The following is a 9139-nucleotide window of genomic DNA, read 5'->3' as shown; positions in this document are numbered from 1 at the left end:
AAATAACGTTATTTATGATGAAGCTTTTACCACGACGAATAAAAAACCGATGGTATATGTAATGCGAGCGTCTTGTTTTATTTATTAAAAATCAATATTTTACCTCGATTTTAACAAAAATCGACATAAATATATGCTCAGGGTTTGAGATTCGATTCTCAGCTCCTACAATTGTATGTTTTATTTAGAAACATAAAGGTGCCTTTATTTTTAATAGATTTTACGTCGGATATGATACCTCGTTTTTTTTAAACTGAGATAAAAACAATCTATTTTTTAATTCTTTCTGGAACCAAAAAGGCGCCTTTATTTTTTACAGATTTTACGTCGGATATGTTACCTCGGTTTTCTTAAAAACTGAGATAAAAACTCTCTACTTTTTTATTCTTTTTGGAATCAAAAAAACGCTTTTATTTTTTATAGATTTTACGTCAGATATGTTACCTCGGTTTTTAGTAAAACCGCGATAAATACTCTTTATATTTTTTTATTCCCTCAATGTCTACCTCATTCACTTTTTGAGCCCTAGCGAACGAACACTTATTCTCCAGCCAACGAAAGAATACCATTATTCTCCAAGGAGGACGGAAGCCCTAGCGGACGAAAAACTCTCTCGCCATTATTCCCCAATATGTTATTCTTGTTGTTCTCCATTATTATTGTTGTTGTTATTGTTGTTGTTTTTTTCTATTACTGTTGTTGTTTTTGTCCATTACTGTCGTTGTTTTTGTTGGATGTGTACTATTTTTATTTTATTTTCAGAAGCTTTATGTGATTATGAATTGTAGTTGGATGAAAGCCAATAAATTAAGTAAAGAGTATGAGAATGGAGTGATACAATATCTTGATTTCGCAGAAAAAATCTTCCTGGCAATAATGAGATTTTTTGATGTCCTTGTAAAAGTTGTTATAATATGAAGAAAAAAACATCCAAAGGATGTTATATCAATCATTGTAATTGTGATAGAATTATTCAAACTTATACGAAATAGGTATCGCAGAGTAAAGGGAAGAAGAAGAGACCTCTGTCATGTATAGTTGAAGATGAAGATGAAGAATTTATGAATGATACTCTATAATACATGATTCAGGATATTGGAGTAGATGCTTTCAAGAAAGATAATGTGGTATCTCAACACTCTTAGTAGTTCCTTATCTTAGTCTGTGGTATCTAAATACTCTCAGAAGTTTCTCATCTTAGTTTTTGGTATCTGAATACTCTCAGGAATTCCCCATCTTAGTTTGTGATATTTGAATACTCTCATAATAGTTCCACATATTAGTATGTGGTATCTGAATACTCTCATTAGTTCCTTATCTTAGTCTTTGGTATCTGAATACTCTTAGGAGTTCCTCATCTTAGTATGAGGTATCTGAATTCTCTCTAGAGTTCCCCGTCTTAGTATGTGGCATATGAATACTCTCATAGTAGTTCCTCATCATAGTATGTGGTTACTAAATACTCTCAGTAGTTCATTGTCTTAATATGTGGTATCTGAATACTCTCAGGAGTTCTTCATCTTAGTCTATGGTATATGAATACTCTCATAGTAGTTCCCCATCTTAGTCTGTGGTATCTGAATATTCTCATCATAGTTTCTCTTCTTAGTCTATGGTATTTGAATACTATTAGGAGTTCCTCATCTTAGTTTGTGCTATCTGAATACTCTCATAGTAGTTCCTCATTTTAGTTTGTGGTATCTGAATACTCTCAGTGGTTCCTTATCTTAGTCTGTGGTAAATGAATACTCTCAAGAGTTCCTCATCTTAGTTTGTGGTATCTGAATACTCTTATAGTAGTTCCTCATCTTATTATGTGGTATCTGAAGACTCTCATGAGTTCCCCATCTTAGTCTGTGGTATTTGAATACTCTTAGTATTTCCTTATCTTAGTCTGTGGTATCTGAATACTTTCAAGAGTTCCTCGTCTTAGTATGTGGTATCTGAATACTCTTGTAGTAGTTCCTCATCTAAATCTTTGTATCTGAATACTTTCATAGTAGTTCCTCATCTTAGTCAGTGGTATCTGAATACTCTCTGTAGTTCCTTATCTTAGTATGTGGTATCATAATACTCTCAAGAGTTCCTCATCTTAATTTGTGGTATTTGAATACTCTCAAGAGTTCCCCACTTTAGTCTATGGTATCTGAATACTCTCATAATAATTCCTTATCTTAGTCTATGGTATCTGAATACTCTCACTAGTTCCTTATCTTAGCATATGGTATCTGAATACCCTCAAGAGTTCCTCATTTAATCTGTGGTATCTGAATACTCTCAGGAGGTCCCCTATATTATTCTGTGGTATCTGAATACTCTCATTGTAGTTCGTCATCAAATTCTGTGGTATATGAACACTCATGGTAGTTCCTTATCTTAATCTGTGGTATCTGAATACTCTCAAGAGTTCCTCATCCTAATCTATGGTATCTTAATACTCTCATAGTAGATCCTCATCTTAGTCTGTGGTATCTGAATACTCTCATAGTAATGCCTCATCTTAGTCAGTGGTATTTGAATACTCTTTGGAGTTCCTCATCTTAGTTTATGGTATCTGAATACTCTCGTTATAGTTCCTCATCTTAGTTTATGGTATCTGAATACTCTCAGTAGTTCCTTATCTTAGTTTATTGTATCTGAATACTCTCAGGAATTCCACATCTTAGCCTGTGTCATCTGAATACTCTCATAGTAGTTCCTCACTTAGTCTTTAGTATATGATTACTCTCAGAAGTTCCCCATTTTAGTATGTGATATCTAAACACTCTTTGTATTTGCTTATCTTAGTATGTGGTATCTGAATACTCTAAGGAGTTCCTCATCTTAGTCTGTGGTATCTGAATACTCTCATAGTAATTTCTCATCTTAGTCTGTAGTATTTGAATACTCTCATAGTAGTTCCTCATCTTAGTATGTGGTATTTGATTACTCTCAGGAGTTCTCCATCATAGTATGTGGTATCTGATTACTCTCAGTAGTTCCTTATCTTAGCTTGTTGTATTTGAATACTCTCAAAAGTTCCTCATCTTTGTCTGTGGTGTATGAATACTATCAAGAGTCCCCCATCTTAGTTTGTGGTATCTGAATACTCTCATAGTAGTTCCTCGTCTTAGTCTGTGGTATCTGAATACTCTCAATAATTCCTTATCTTAGTTTGTGGTATCTGAATACTCTCATGAGTTCCTCATCTTTGTATGTGGTATCTGAATACTCTCATAGTAGTTCCTTATATTAGTCTGTGGTTTTTGAATACTCTTAATAGTTATTTATCTTAGTATGTGGTATATGAATACTCTCAGGAGTTCCTCATCTTAGTCTGTGGTATCTGAATACTCTCATAGTAGTTCCTCATTTTAGTCGGTGGTATCTAAATACTCTCAGTAGTTCTTTATCTTAGTATGTGGTATCTGAATACTCTAAGTAGTTCCTCATCTTAGTCCGTGGTATTTGAATATTCTCATATTAGTTCCCCATCTTAGTTTGTGGTATCTGAATACTCTCATAGTAGTTCCTTATCTTAGTCTGTGGTTTCTGAATACTCTCAATAGTTCCTTATCTTAGTATGTGGTATATGAATACTCTCAAAAGTTCTTCATCTTAGTCAGTGGTATCTGAATACTCTCATGGTAGTTCCTCATCTTAGTTAGTGGTATCTAAATACTCCTAGTTGTTCTTTATCTTAGTCTGTGGTATATGATTACTCTAATGAGTTCCTCATCTTAGTCTGTGGTATTTGAATATTCTCATATTAGTTCCCCATCTTTGTCTATGGTATCTGAATACTCTTAGTAGTTCTTAATCTTAGTCGGTGGTATTTGAATACTCCTAAGAGTTTCTTATCTTAGTGGTTGGTATCTGAATACTCTCATCGTAGTTCCTCATCTTAGTTTGTGGTATCTTAATACTCTCTTTAGTTCCTTATCTTAGTATATGATATCTGAATACTCTTAGGAGTCCCTCATCTTAATTTGTGGTATCTGAATACTCTCAAAAGTTCCCCATCTTAGTGTGTGGTATCTGAATACTCTTATAGTAGTTTCTCATCTTAGTTTGTGGTATCTGAATACTCTCATGAGTTTGTCATCTTAGTATAGGGTATCTGAATACTCTCAGTAGTTTTCCATATTAGTATGTTTGTTTACTTTTTAAAAATATTTCAACATTATGATTGTAAATTTTATAAAAAAATGTTCATTTTTATTTTTAAAAATTAAAACGTGAGACTTTTAAAAAGTTATTAATTGTTTATTTTTTAAAAATATTTCAAAATTATATTTATTTTTTTATAAAAAAAAAATTATTTTTATTTTTTAAAATAAAAATATGAGAATTTTAAAAAATTATTAATTTTTAAAAACTTTATTTTTTAAAGTAAATAAACGTTATTTTTTAATTTAAATTTTAATTATTATTTTTTTAATTAAAAATGTCATATTTTTTAATAAAAAATTTCTTTATTTAAGCATAAAATATTTTTTAAATTAATTTAAAAACGTTAAATTTCGTTGTTATTGTGTAAATGTGCATCATAAAATCAGATAATCCAATGACTACTATTAATTTTAACAACAACAAAAAAAACTAAAAGTGAAATCTCTTAAGTAGGTCTCACATGGTAGTCCAAGCCATTAAACGAACGGTAAGTGCCGATAAAATTTCTTAATTTTGCGTTTGATAATAATCAGAGAAATTAACTTCTCACTCTTTAGTTTTAGCTGGCACCCTCTAAAGCATATGAAAAGACCAAAATATCCAAACCAAAAAATTTACCATTTCACAAAATTTGCAAGTAAATAGTAAAAAATTTAAATATCTGGAGAGATACTGGAAATTTCGAGGCGACTATCGGAAACTTCACTAAATAGTAATTATTTCTAGTATTTTTGAAAATTTTCTGGTACTTTTTAGAGGTATTTGTACCGGAAATTAATTTATGGTAGTTCATACATTTTTTGAAAAATACCAGAAATTTCAGAATTTCCGATAGTTTATTTTTTAACTAATTTTTTTGCCGTATTTATTTGTTTCACTAAAGAAAAATGCTAAATAGGTTGGCATAAATATACATATATATTCGGGAAAAAATGCTAAATAGGTCAGCCTATATATGCATATATAAACTGACCTTAGGGGTGTAAATAGGGCAGGCTGATCTATATGGGCCTATAGCTTAGCCTATTTAAGGTCAGACCATGCGAGACCTATATAATAAATAGGTCAGGTTTATGCTTTTTTAAAAGCCTATTTAATTAAATATGTCAAAATTAGAGTATTAAAAAAGCATATTATAGGCCGGCCTAAATTTTCATATATTGTGTGTGTGTGTTATATTTAAAAGTGCTATTAACCGCGCCGCTATTGTAAACGTTTTTTATTTAATAGCATTTTAGAAGCGCTATTAAAATACTAGTTTTTAATAGCGTTTTTCTTTAAGTGCTACTGAAGTGTACATTTTGCGCGTTTTTTTATTTGATTTTAATAGCACTTTCAACCTAAACGCTATTATAGGACACATGTTTGATAGCACTTTCAAACAAAGCGCTAATATATAGCACATGTTTGATAGCACTTTCAAAAAAGGCGCTAATATATAGCACATGTTTGATAGCATTTTCTCTAAAAGTGCTATCATATCATATTTGAAATGGTGACTTAATGCCAGTATTCAATAGCGCTTTTTTACAATACGCTATGTTAGACGTATCTGTTTAATAGCATTTTATTCAAAAACGCTAATGTAGACACCTGCTTTTAATATCACTTTCTTAAAAAGCGCTACTATATGCATTATTATATTTTTACATTCAGCTATTTATGAGTGATTCAATATCTTAATAAAAAGTAAAATTATTATTCTTCTATCAATACAAATATAAACAATATATATTATATAAGAAATAATAATATATTATATAAAAATATTCTATTGAGTAATTAATTGACTATAATTTAACCATTGTACAACTTTTATGTCAATATGAAAGAAACATTTCATCATCCAAATTAAATCATACCACACCAACTAGCAGTTTTATTTTTCTTAAAAATAAACACGAGAAAAAGTATCCAAAGTATTTTTAATCATATATATATATATATATATATATATATATATATATATATATATATATATATATATATATATATATATATATATATATATATATATATATATATATATATATATATATATATATATATATTTCAAAATATGTGTGCCACCTCTACCATTGGATGAATATAATCTAACAAGCAACTTGCCAATACGCCGGAGTTTTATCAACAAGTAAACATTAAAACATAACACACAGAAAAGTTTCAATTAAATATTTAAAAAAAATTATTAAAAAAAATATAATTAATTGAAATTGATAATTCCAAATCTGTAGATATTGCAGTTACATTCCTTACAACAAGTTGAGCATCCAATTGCATGTAACCACCGTGTAATGTAATTGGTTCAATTAGTTCAACAAGTTGACTTATGAATTCACTTTTATTACCTTTCTATGTCTCTTTGAACATCAAAGAAGAGAAAAAGAAAAAGAACTCTTGCATACCAACTTGTCTATACAAAATTAATAATAGCCTCTCACATTTTCTCACACCCTTTACATATGCATTTCCTCTAAACAACTCATAGTTGATACAAACCTCAACCCTTTTGAAATGAAAACTAAACCTACTGCTAACCACAAATCTGACGCCTACTGCTAACCACAAATCCAAGTTGAACTAAAGATTAATCTAGACGCACTGCTTAAGAGAACAGACCCTATACAAGTCCATAGACCCATAAACTTAACTGATACTCAAGGAAACACTTCATTAAATGTATCTTGTTACATGGGTTACTTACCTGTGGTAGAAATTCTGATAAATGCATCTCCTTCACTAGCATTGTTAACCAACCATCATGGAGATACTTTTCATCATTTGGCAGTAGCGGGTTTCTAAAGGCCTGGTTTCTAACGACTAGATAAGCATAACAAAGTCCTACTTTCTAAACTCTTGAATACGTGCATTCAGTGTGTTGGTCGCATAATATAGAAGCACCTTGACAACAAGAAAATTGATGTTAGACAAGTGAAAAATGTTTGTATATAAGCATGAGTGGAAAAAGATGTGGTAAAGTTGCTACATGGGATTTCTCTGTCTGCGTGGCGAACGAGAGCCAAGCACAAAATGATGATTTGGTATGGTGTATCTGACAATCTCGTTAATAGATGAACAACAATTGCTTGAACAACAACTTCCTTGTGTGCAATCATCACCTTATTGCATCAATCATATATGATGGGATTTTTGTTTTAGAAAGGTGTTTTCCCCAACCATATGCATTTTCAAATCAGCAATTGGTATAATAAAGGTTCAAGTTAGTCTCTGAAAAATTCTGATTACAATACTAGATTTTATATGCAACAAATGTCTCAATGAGTTGGAAGATAATATTGTTCAAAATCTCAAAACGTTAATCATACGACAAGAAAAGTAAATGATAGAACCTTTCAGCTCATCCACCTTTGTGCATCTTTTATGGTTTCTTAGGACAAGCATTTACAGCAAAGGATCATAAAAGTTTTATCAGGGAAACATAAAGCTTCTAATACTAATGAAATCAAATCATATCAAGTAAATTCATGGCATGGCATAGATACAAAAAGAACAAAGAGATATTTTCCCACCAGATGCAGTCAGATACATAGATCACATGAGCCCATCATTCCCTATCATGTATAAGATGAAAGATACAAACTCACATATTTTGCCCAAAAAAAGAAAGAAAGGAATTCACCTCTAAATCTCAATGGTTTGATTCTACCCTAAAGAAGACCTGAATAAGATTGAGCGAGGTGGATTCTCCTCCGTAATAGTCATTTCTATCCATGTGAAGAACCTACACATGAACGAATCAAGCACGTTGGATCTATCTATGTATCGACTACAGTAACAACAAATTTATAACAGAAAATGGAATTCTGCGAAGAGTTGGTTACCTTGAGGCCATCGACAGAGAGAAGACCACTAAGAATGCATTCCTTGATACCAGTTCCTGAAATTATCATGTCGTACTCTTCATCTTTTTCTTGGATCTCCAATCGGAATCAAAAGGGGGTTTAGGGTTTCATAAATTTTCTTAAAATTGAATACGGATCTTGAATTCCTAACCCTAGATTTAGAGAAAAGAATGAAAATGGTCATTGAAATTTGAGAATGAGGATGTGATTCTACGTACGGTGAAGGGAAGGTGAGAAAGTGAGATTCTGATAGTGCATATATTTTATTATATTTTTTATTTAAAAGGAAAGGGAAATATCAATTAGAGTAATTTGGTTAGAGTAAAATAAAAAAAGTGTTGTCAGTTTGGATCGAACACGCGACCAATGTGCGTCTTTTTTTTTTATTATTTTTTGGAAAGATTTGTAATAGCGCTTTCTAACAAAGTGCTATTATAAGACTACCCCCTTTATTAGCGCTCCATATAAAAGTGATATTAAACTTATGTATTAGTGTTTCTTTTGCTTTTGGTTAGTAATCTATAGCATTTATAAGCAAAGCGCTATATTATATGTTTTAATTTGAAATATTTTATACCACTTTTGAGAAAAGCGATATTAAATTAGTGCTATTAAATATCAAAATTGTAGTAGTGATGTTAGTGTTAGTTAGGTTTAACCTTGTAATTGACATTTGATATTGAAAGTTAAAGCTAATCATCAAACTCAATGAAACATAGAAGAATAGAGTGGGTTGGGTTTGACGGTGTGAGTGGAATCGACGGTGTGAGTGGATTCGGCGGAGAAGAGTAATTGGTGAGAGATGATGTTTGGAGAGTATTTAGCGGAAGAGTATTAAGGGAAAGAGTTAGGAGAGAATGTTTTAGGGGGTAAAATGAAAAGTTTCCCCAATATTGTGCGCCAAGAATGAAAATGTATCCGCTTTTTTTTTATTTTATTTTATTAATTTATTAAGTTCCATAGTAGTATTTAGGGATGGCTAAAATAATAGCACTTTTACATAAAGTGCTATCTAAATGATAAATATTTTTATTTTTAAATAGTGAAGAATATTAATAGCGTTTTTCAGAAAGCGATATCTTAGTGTATAATATTAATAGCATTTTTCAGAAAGCGCTATC

The 9139-nt window shown here is 30.9% G+C and overlaps 1 long non-coding RNA gene across 2 annotated transcripts; it reads right to left on the bottom strand.

The window, feature by feature from the left end:
• Positions 1-6536: 6536 nt before the first annotated feature.
• LOC131655826 (uncharacterized) lies at positions 6537-8257 on the bottom strand. Of its 2 annotated transcripts, XR_009299893.1 has the most exons (3): positions 7998-8257; positions 7142-7897; positions 6537-7056 (listed from the first exon to the last, which is right to left on the bottom strand). It is a non-coding gene; the product is annotated as an uncharacterized LOC131655826 (long non-coding RNA). The 2 variants fall into 2 exon arrangements; XR_009299892.1 differs by having other exon boundaries at positions 6537-7897.
• Between the last annotated feature and the right edge of the window lie 882 nt (positions 8258-9139).

Source organism: Vicia villosa, linkage group LG3, assembly GCF_029867415.1.
Source record: "Vicia villosa cultivar HV-30 ecotype Madison, WI linkage group LG3, Vvil1.0, whole genome shotgun sequence".
NCBI lineage: Eukaryota > Viridiplantae > Streptophyta > Magnoliopsida > Fabales > Fabaceae > Vicia > Vicia villosa.
The sequence above is the reverse complement of the archived record's forward strand: the minus strand, read 5'-3'. Positions and strand labels throughout refer to the sequence as shown.